The 10,704-nt window shown below is 56.0% G+C and overlaps 1 protein-coding gene across 1 annotated transcript in view; it reads right to left on the reverse strand.

Moving 5' to 3' along the window:
- TRIM8 (tripartite motif containing 8) overlaps positions 1-1,378 on the reverse strand; it is a 30,456-nt gene extending 29,078 nt beyond the window's left edge. The window contains exon 1 of the mRNA XM_023929265.2: positions 116-1,378. The gene's annotated coding sequence lies outside the window, so the exon portion shown is untranslated. The remainder of the gene's footprint in view (positions 1-115) is intronic.
- Positions 1,379-10,704: the final 9,326 nt, after the last annotated feature.

Genomic DNA, 10,704 nt, shown 5'->3' on the forward strand with positions numbered 1-10,704 from the left:
ACACAAATGGTTAAAAAAACCCCAACACGATCCCGTTGGACTTACAGCCCAAAGTCCTAACCACCCCTAAAAGCCATTTGCTCCTTTTTACCCCAGAAGGTGAACTGAAACTTACCAAAGGTTGAAAAAAATCCATACAAAATCCAGCAGCAGAGTCCAAGTTCCATAAAGCTCCTAAATTTAGCGCTCCGGATCAGATTTTTCTTTTCTTAGGTTTGCAACTGACATTCAATATTTTAAAGGGACTTTTGTCCCCCACCAAACCTGGCCAACAGCTGAGGGCAGCGACTCGCTCGGGCTTTTTTTTTTTTTCCTTCCCTGTATTTCTCCTCCCTCTCCCCCTGATGGGAGTTGGGAATCAGAGTCTTTTAAAGGAAACAGATCAAAGGGTTAAGATCCAAAACGGGAAAAAGGAAGATTAAAAAAAATAATAATAATAGCGACGGTGACGATGGCAGAAAAACGAATTCTCTCTGCGGCCCCCGAGATTTGCTTCTAAATCGGAGGAGCAGCAGGGAAAAAGAAGGAAGAGGGGAAAAAAGACAAGACAGGGAGGGGAAAAAAAAAAAAGAAAAAAAAGAAAAAAAAGAAAAAAAAGCCCTCTCGCCTGCTTCGAGATTGCGAGGTCTTGAATGGGAGAGCTCGGTCATTCAGAGCAAACCCCAGCCCAGCACAGCCCGCCCAGCTCCTCCAACGCTGCCGGAGAGGGATGGGAGAGGGGACGGGCTTTGGCACGGGGGATTCTGAGCCCCGCGGACCCCAAATCAACCTGCTCCCACTTCCCACCAGGGCTGGGGGGAAAAAGGCGCCCGGGGGGTCCGTCCTAGCCCGCTCTCATGGCCGGTCCGGGGGTCGCGAGCCCCCGACGGTAACAATGCTGTGGGGCGCACGGACGGTGCCCGAGCCGGTGGCGGAGCGCTGCCGTCCCCGGCGCGGCCCCGCCGGGAAGGGGCGAGGCGGCGGCGGGCAGCCGGGAGGAGCCGGCCGGAGAGAGCGGTTCCGGGAGAGCCGAGTCAGCTCTCAGCCATCTTGAGCTGCCCGGCTGAGAACGGAGACCGGGAGTGCGTTAAAAATAAAATTTAAAAAAAATTTAAAAAAAAAAAAAAGGAAAAAAGAAAAAAAAAATAAAAGGGGAAAAAAAATAAAGGGAAAAAAAGGATATTTAAAAAAAAGAAATTAGAAAGTCACCAGAACAACCCCGCTCCCGGGAGCCACCTCCTCCGCCTGCCCAGCGAGGCTCTGCGGAGGGGCTGCGGGGCCAGGCGAGCCCGAGCCGAGCCGTCCCGTCCCGGCGGGGCCGCTCAGCACAGCCCCCCGCGCCCGCCCCCGCCGCCTCCAGCCATCTTGGGGTCGCCCTGGGCGCCGGAGCCCCACGCCCCGGCTTCCTCCCGCCGCCCCCGGGGAGGCGGCCGCGGCCGGGGTGGGGGGAACGAGGAGCGAGGCGGGTGGGGGCGCGGATCCCCGCAGCGGGGAGGGGAAGGGGGGGCGGCGCCTCGGGCTCAGCCCCGGCGCGGGGGGCCGGGGCGGCGGCGGGGGGCGGGCGGGGCTGCCATGGGGGCGGCGGCCGCGGGGCTCGGTCAACCGGGGAAAGGGGTGCGGACGGGCGCGCCCCGCCCCGCTCGGGAGCCGGCCGGGGTAGGGAGGCGGAGCGGAGGCGCCGGTGCCGCTGGGTCTCGCCGGGCGCTGCCGCCGCCGCCTCGGAGCTGCCGCTGCGCTGCGGCGGGAGCGGCCCCGCCCCGCCCGCCGGCCCGCCCCGCGCGTCACCGCGCCCCGCCCCCGCCCCGCCCCGCGCGTCACCGCGCCCCGCCCCCGCCCCGCCCCGCGCCGCCGTAAAGGGGACACGGACACCGGTGGGGCCCGGCGGCCGCCGCCGCCTTCGGCAGGCCAGGCTTGCCATCGGCCGTAGGGCCACCCTGCCTGGCCACCAAGATCCCTACCCGGCCAGCGCTGCTCACGGTGCCAGTCCGTAAAAAGGCTGTTTATCCCGAAACCAGTGCACATCTGGGTCACAGCTGGTGCTGGGCATCATCCTCATCGCTGTATACAACTTCCTAGCGAGGGGAACAGGGGAAGACTGGTCTCTTTTCTCTGGCAGCCAGGGACAGGACCCGAGGAAACGGCCTGAAGTTGTGTCAGGGGAGGCTGAGGTTGGATATTAGAAAAAGGTTCTGGTTGGGCACTGGGACAGGCTCCCAAATGAAGTGGTCATGCCACCGGGCCTGCCCGAGTTCAAGAAGCATTTGGAAAACACAGGCACACTGAGGATGTTTAATTCTTGAAGACGTCTTGTGCAGGCCAAGAGTTGGATTCAATGATCCTTATGGGTCCCTTACAACTCAGAGTATGCTGGGATAAGTGCCTTCAAGAGCCTTCTGTGCCCTCTTGGTTGGCTTCTAGATGGGCTGTTACTTTGCAAAGGACCATTTAGGTGTGTTTCCTCCCTGTGCAGAGCAACAGCTGTTTGTCCCCTGGGGTCTTTCCCAAACCAGCAGCCCCAGCACCTTCTGCCAGAGCTCAGGGCACAAAGGTGTGTCTGTTAACAGCTCTCCCACCAAATGTTTCCGCAGCTGTTTCGTGGGACACTATATCTAACCCCGCCATATGTGCCAAGCCGCTGGGAATAAAGCACATTGCTGGTGTAAATCCATTTCCCACTGGCAAGAGTGTCAATGGCTCAAAACAAAGTATTTACATCAAAAAGTGCTCTGGGTCCACAATCAGGTTTGTGGTGGAGCAACAAGGCTCAGTCAGCAGCTTCAGGATCTGGCCCAAACCTGACCCTTGGGTGACGCTCTCTGATGGCAATTTGCCTCTGGGAGGGATTTAGCAGGAATTCCCCATCTGCGGCCTCAGAGCTGCAGACCAAAAAGTCCGGAGACACCACTCAGTAGTGTCTGCTATAGCACCCTGTATCCCCAGCGCTTCCGACCTCCCGGGGCAGCTGCTAGAGGGATGAGCATTCCACTCCACTCCCAGTACGGGGATTATCCAGGTCTTTCTGCACTGTTTTACAGGAAAGCCCTGTGCATAGGCAGGTCCTGCCAAGAGACGCTGGTAAGGAGACAGTGATGACTTCTGCTGCAGGACTGGGGCTCACCCTGTATCACCCCTAGGCTGCCCCCCTCCATTCCTGCACACCCACTCCAGAGCTCCTGGGGCTCGAGTGCTGATTCCTGAAAAGGGAGCAGTTTGCCATGTAATTCTGCTGCCAGGCCTCAAAGCCCATGGGCTGTACCTCTCCTCCAGGATTTTACAAGCCATCCGGCAGCCAGGACTGGTGGGAGCTGGGCAGGGCAGCATGAGATGTGTCAGAACCACAGTCTACTGGCGGAGGCCGTGTGGAGGCAAACCTCTCCCCTAAAAGTCAGCACTAAACTATTCATGACTCTCACTTCTTTATAGACTTACACAGTACCAGACAGCCTCCAGTGACAGCCACCATCCCTACCCCATTCAGCACAAGGCTCTTCTGCAGGGGCTTCTCAGGCCCCCTGTACTCCTACTGTGGTTGTGCTGGGGAAGCTGGTTGGTGTTTACCAGTACTTAAAAGTGCAAGATGGATGCTGAAAGGAAGCAAAGCTGAAAGACGCACCCTGCTCCTCGATGGGAGTCCCTCTGTCCTGGGACAGGCACTCTGTAATCATACCCACATCTGGATGATGCCATCTCCCTGCCCATGCCAGAGAAACTCCCTTGGCAAGGGAAGCCCCAAAGCCAGGCTGGGCATTGCTGCCCTTCCACAACCAGCAGGAGTAGCTTGGAGGAAGGCTGCAGACAGGGCCCCCTCTGCCTACACAGCTCCCAAACCCCCTTCTGACAGTGCTGGGTGGCTGACGAGCACCAGCAGGAGCAAGCTGCAGAAAGCCTGCCCACGCTTCAGTCTCCCCTCCACCAGGATCTTGGCATGGGCCCCAGACCATGCCAAGGGGCCACAGAGGTGGTTTGTAGCTGAATCCTGGTGCACATCCCTCAGCCTTGCCCAAGCCTCAGTTTTCCCAGCCACTGCCAGGCCTTTGCCAGAGGTCTGCCTTCAGCAGCCCTTAGTCCTGCTCTGGAAAGACCACTGCCTGCCTCCTATCTCCCCAGTAAAGTATCAGCATCTCTGCTGAGCCCTCAATGAGCACGGAGTGCACTGCAAGTACACCCTACAGAGCCAGGACCTTCAGGCACTTGTCACTAGCATCTGGCATTGAGGTGGCATTGCCTGGTACAGATGATGTCCCTGGGAGCTGGGATGAGCTTGGCTGCTCCGCAGAGCTGAGGTACCAAACTCATTTTGGTGTTTAGGGCTTGGGACCCTGCTGAGCTGATGGTAGAGGGAGGGTGTTTGCAGACATTTACAGAGCAGTTGGCTGTTAATGTGACACCATGCCTGTCTGCCACCACCCTCTCTTGGGAACACTCCTGAAGGCTCTGGCACCCAGCCCTGCACCCTCTCCAGACGCCTTGAGCCCTCTGGATGTAACACAAAGTGCTATGTTTCTTGGGTAATTTATAACTCAATTAACCAGTCAGCAAAAACCCTTCACTCCCCTTCTGTCCCCTTCCATGTCAGCCTGGTGAGGTGGCTCAGTGTGATGGGGAAAGCTCCCTCCACCCTCCTCCATGTGATTAACACACTGAAGGCTTTCACTGAAATTTAAGTTTTAAAGCTGGCTTTAAGGAGGTAAGGAACTTGCAGGATGGCAACAGCCTGGTTTCCAACACTAAATCTGCTAATGACCATCCCCTGGATGAGGAGGAGGAGGAGGAGGAGGAGGAGGAGGAGGAGGAGGAGGAGGAGGAGGGAAACAGCCCCATGGAAGAGGCACAACCCCATGGTCACCTGCTGACCAGCCCGGGGCACACCACCAACATGCACCACTTGTGCCCAGCCATCCCGTGGAGTCACGCTTGTCCCTCACACATAGTCAACTGGCCTGCTGTGGCATCCTCACAGCCCGATACCTTTTGGGAGAAGATGCACATGTGTGTACACAGTGCATCTGCAGGGGAAACCTCCTGTTCTCTGACATTAATAAAAAGGCACCAGAAGCAGGGTGTGCAGCCTGGTCCCCACAGCACACAAAGCAGGTTCCCAGCCCCCCAGGCATTGGGATCCAGTGACATCCACACTGGAAACTGGGAGCAGGTCTGGAATAGTGTGCTGGGTGCAGGGATGGTGATGCCCTTGTTGGCCCCGTGGGAGAGACTTACCCTTGTGCAACGGGTGCACAACTGGGGCTCCTCTTGGGGAAAAAATGCTGGGCTTTCTCCCTCCTCCCCAAGCCTAAAGCATGGGCCAAAGTGGATACTGAGGGCTGGCCAAAGGGGACTGCATGTCAGAGTGTTGGAGGGGAGCTCTGCTTTGGTTCAAGCAAATCTGGGGTGTAACAGCCCAATCTGAGGTTGACTGTCCAAATCCAGGGGTGCACAGCCTGCCAGCTGTGGAGCAGGGATGATGCTCCAGGGCTCACCACCTTGGCTGAGCTCAGGGTGCTGGTGGGTGCTGGTGGGTGCAGCAGTGGGTCCGGCAGCTGCGGGGCTGGAGCGTGGGGAGCCGGACGAGGGCTGGTGTAGTTCCCGGCTTGGTGGGGTTTCTTTCTATGCAAATGCCTGGGAGCAGCTGCCCTGCCGGCGTGACTCATTTCCTGCTCTTGTGTCACATTCTGGTCAGGCCAGTTTGGCAAAGGCTTTCTTCTCTCCCTCCCTGGCTTCTCCTCCTTCTTTCCCCAGCGCCGAGGGCTGGGATGTGCATTTGCTCAGTCCCTGGCAGGATGAGGCAGGATTTTCAGGAAACTGCGTCAAAGCCACAAAACCTCCATATATATTAAAAAAAAAAAAAACAACCCAAAACAACCAAACAAAAAAATCCAGCACAATTTTCTCTTCTTCTTTTTTTTTTTCTGAGCTTGATGGAGACTGGCGGCCAGACAGGCTCCTCCGCTCTTCCCCCTCCTGGGGCGGCTCCTTCCCCTGAGACCCAGGGGACAGGACCTGGCAGAAAAGCTGTAGAAGTTTGCTGGGTGGACAAGATGAAAAAAATGCAGCTTGGTCTCATTTTACCTTCTGCTTCCACTTGGAGAGGTGCTGCCAGAGCCAGGCTGCCAGTGGGCAGCCTTTAGCAGGGGATGGCTGGTGAGAACATCTGGGGCAGCCACCATCCCTGGAATTAGCCCAACATTTCTTTTTCCTCAGGAGAGCTCCGGGGCAGCCTCACCACTTCACTCTGAAAAATGTACTGAATGGAGTTAAAAGTAACTCATTCATCTTAAAAGGGATCTGGAAAGGGTGGTAGCAGTTGCCAACAGACCCCAGACAGTGTGGTGAATCTCTCACCACAGATCAGGAAAAGGGAAGGTGAGGCTAGTAGTGAATCCCTCTGGCTGCTCCCACAGTCCATCCAGGCTGGCACTGCCCAAAGCTCAGGCTTGGCACAGGTAGAAAAGTCACTTTTTGAGGCATTTCCCGCCTGATCTGTGTTGTAGTGGTGAGGCCAGGATTTACAGCCCCCCAAGTGGCCATGTAAATCCTCCTGCCCCGGAGCTCTTGCTGTGTCACCATCCCCTGGGTGCAGGGACACACACCCCCAGGGCAGGAAGTGGCAGCCTTTGTCTTGAGTTTGTGGCTAGCAGTGGCCCGGTCCTTCCTCTGCTCCAGCCCTTTCCCTGGTGCACCAATCTCTGGCACAGTGTCCCATACCATAGTGAGGCATTTCCCCGAGGGAAAGATGGAGCTCCTCAGTGCTGCCAGCCCAGCAAGCTTGGGACATGCAGATGCCAGCCCCAAATCTGATCATGTGAGACAGGATGGGAGCAGGATACAATCCCACTACCTCCATTCTCATCTGCAGTTTGATTCAGCCATTCTCCCACCAGAAGGCCCCTCTGGTCCCTGCCCAGAACAAGGTGTCATCTTTGCAGTCTTCACATCAAATTCTCAACCTTCCTGTTAATTTTCTGCATGTTCCCTGCAATTCAGGTTGGCTCTAGCCAAATGACCCAGTGCCACACACATTCTAAAAAGCTCCCTTGCCAGGGAGTCCTTGGGCTTTCCTGTGAAGGGCAGAGGATCCAAGGCTGACACGGCCTGTGTACCCCCAAAGCCCCAAAGCCAAGTGGTGTCACGGAGCTGCAGTTTGGTGCAACTGGGGGAAACCGAGGCAGATGAGGACATGGGATTGCTCCAGGGTTGTGGCCCATGCACTCATTGCTGCTGGGGTTCAACTTCCTCTCAGGAAGCCTAAAGGTCTGTTTGCCCACAGTGAAGGGAAAAGCAGGAGAGCTCTGCTATAAATTAGGTCAGGAAGCATTGCTAATAAACTGTCACTCCTGGTTGTGTAATGGGAGCAATTACGGGTTTAGGTTTTGTTAAGACACCAGGAAGGAAAACATGACCTGTCTGGGGGTAGGAGTGTGATGGCAAACAAAAAAGGAGGGTCCTGTTGACAGAAGGATGAAGCTGCTTTCGTGTTGGAGGCATTTCTGTCTCATCCTGGTGCGTTGGCAGCCTGGGGCTTGAACAGACTCTTGTATGGGGAATGCAGGTGGGGGGTTCCCAGCTCTCTCTGTGCTCTCTCCTTCCCCTGGGCACCCCAGGGCTCGAGTCTCTAGGCATGTGGCTTTAAACCCCCTGAAATCTCCCTGTCTGTGATCCACTCTGCTCAGCTTGTGCTTGGTGCCCATGGTCCTCCCACAGATCAGCCTTGGGGGTCCAATGGGGACCTGTGGGCAGCAGGGCCCGTGCTGGGCTCTGCCAGCAAAGCCTGGAAGAAGTGCCTGAGCTCTTCCTGCATCTGATGGCCCTCCTCTCCCTGCAGAGCTGCCAGGCTTCCCTTGTTGCCCACCACCTTGTGCTGCCCACAGCACTGCTGGCAGCAAACACTTCCCTGTCCACTCCTCCCTTCTGCCAGTCTCTGAAGGGATGGCTGGCTGCTGCTGGAGGTTACCCAGAGCCTGGCCAGAGCAAACTCAGGACTCTCCATGAACAGAACCTCAGGGCCCTGACGAACCTGTGGTGGGGACACCCGTATCCCCTCCATGGGTGTCAGGAGAGTGGGAGGCTCCTGGAGTGGATCCAGCACACCACTAAGGAGGGGCTGTGGCACCTGGCGGCCAGGGTTAGCCTTTAACCACCCAAAACATGTCAGGAAGGGAGAGGAAATTCTTGAGGCATCTATTAACATAAAAGGAGTCATACTTTACATTCGGTCCCACTTATGGCTTATAAATGATTACTGCACCTTTTAATAAATGGTTAATCGAGTGTTAGAGTCCAAACAAGTTGATGGGTTGCTTATTACCACAGTTTATAACCTTTTATGAATGCCTTCTGTCGATGTACTTATAAACATCCATACCACGTACTTCTCATGTCTTGACACGTTGGTCACATCTGTTTGAAGTTTATTAACCCTTGAGCTGCTCGCTAACGGCAGGCTGGGGGTATCCCGCTATTTTTCTGTATCAATCCTTGCGGCTCAGAGGGCACACCTGCACCAGCTGAGGGGCGGTGTGGCCATCCTCCCTTCATCCAAAAGAGGCTCCAGGCAAGCAGGATGCAGCTGCATCAGAAATAAGTTAGCAGTGGGGTGTTGCTCTCAGGGGTGCATTATTTTTGGCCACCAGGACAAACAGCCAAGGGAAGTCAGTGGGAGATTCTTCCTCTCTTGAAGTCACCAAGCTGAGACAGGACGTCGTCCTGGGCCGCCTGCTTGAATCAAAACCACAAGTTATTGGGCTCAGTGCAAGGGGAGCTGGGGGAAATTCTCTCGTCTGCAAACACAGGAGGTAAAACACGATGATTTAATGGGCTTTTCTGGACTAGAAACCCACGGAAACATCCTTGGCCATCACTGTTCCTCTGCAGCCGAAGCCCCCCTCCCACCATGTTGCAAATAATGAAATGAAACTTTCAACAAGCTGAATAATCAGAAAACAATTTTCCAATAAAATCATTCCCTGAAATCTCCTTTTAAGGCAAGGACTGGGATTCCCACTGCCGAGCGTGTTCCCAACGCCTCACAGTATTGTTCGGCTGGCTGTGCTGGGGCCGGGCAGGCTGCCACACCGCCCTGTGCCCCCAGGAATGCTCCCTGTCACACGGCCCAGCCACCCTCCACTCCTGAGCCCCTTTGCCTTTATGTTTCCCCTTTTGCTGCAAGCTTCTGATAATTTTCCTGTTCAAAAAACAAGTGGGACATACGAGGTGCCACGGCCCCAGCATTTTTAACAGCCAGAGAAGGGGTTTCAGACAGGGATGACGCCAGCCCGGCAGCAAGCTGGGTCTCCCAGGTCATCATTGTGACCTTGGACACTCCTGGAGATTTTTAATACCTAACCATGCTTTTTCCTTTGCTACCTGCTGCCCAGCCCTTCCAAAGTGGGTACCCCATCTCCTGCAGCAGGAGCATCTCTGCATGGGACAGCATGGGACAGCCCTGCTCGCTGCCCCTCAGCAGGTTATTATTTGTGGCCAGAGTGTAGAAGGTCTGAGGAAATGAGAATGATGGGAAAGGGCATTAAATACTCCTCCCCTAGGAAAAACAAAACCAAACCTGAGGCACACTTTTTTGGGAAGCCACTGTGACAATGGCTGCTGCCTTAAATGAGGCTGCAGGCAGTGCTTCCCTGTGGCAGGTGTGAGCGGTGGGGCATGGAGGGGACAGAGGGGACAGAGGGGACAAACCCTGCACTGAGGCCACTGTGGCCAAGCTGCCATGGCCTGTCCAAACACCGCTTCAGTTCTTGTGAGTGATGAGGTGACAGGGCAAGGTAAGACCATTTTTTTCCCCAGTGCAAACCCTGCCTGACAGCAGGAACAGTTGCTCCAAAAGCTGTTTGGAGAATCTGGAGCTTTTGGGCATGCCGTGGGTGCCTAGACAGGGAGCTCAGGCATGCAGGGGGCTTCCATACAGTCTCCTCCCACTCCTGACAGGTCCTGGTTTCCTGCACCAGACCTGTGGCTGTGACAAGCAACAGGACAAGGATGCCTACTGACTCTCTGGTGTCCCCCAAGCTTGGCTGTGGGGCTGGAGGTGCTTGTCCTGTGCCAGAGGGAGGTAGCAGGATCTGGCCAAGCCTGGCTGCTCTGGGACCCTCTCCAATCATAGTTTGGCCACAGGGCCCCCAGGAATATGGGGTGTTAGCATGTTGAGTCCTATGCACTGGGTTGTGTTGGGAGCTTTTCCTCTGCAGCGAGGTGCTGCTGTGGCCAGCTGTGCCACAAACATCAGCTGGGAGAGACAGCAAGCAGGAGAGAAACGAGGGAAAGAGAACACCATCTTCCCATGTCTGCACCATCCTGCCATGGGCTAGAGGACATGCCTTGGGATGGGGATGTGCCATGGGAAAGGACATACTGTGGGGGTGATGCTCTGCAAGGGGGCTGGGGGTCAGAACTGTTCCTGAGTGCCCAAGCCCAGCTATTTTGGCTCTGTCCTGGGTGGGCAGGGAGCACCATGAGAGTAGCAACCCCTTGCTTGGGGGGGTGCTCCCTTGTTCCACCCGTGGGGGCCCATCTCCCACCCCACTCCATCTCCCTCTTTGGCTTCCCAGGTGCACCCTCTTCCTCACTCATTCCCAGGCACCGCCATTCACTTCTCAGATGGGAAATGAGCCCCAGCCCTCTCTCCACACTCCAGAAAAAAAACACCAAGAGAGGAGTGAAATAAACAAACAAATCCCTTCCCTCTCCTGGCTTGGCATCTGCTCACAGCCCTTCCAT

Source organism: Cyanistes caeruleus, chromosome 8 (genome assembly GCF_971803275.1).
Source record: "Cyanistes caeruleus chromosome 8, bCyaCae1.hap1.1, whole genome shotgun sequence".
NCBI lineage: Eukaryota > Metazoa > Chordata > Aves > Passeriformes > Paridae > Cyanistes > Cyanistes caeruleus.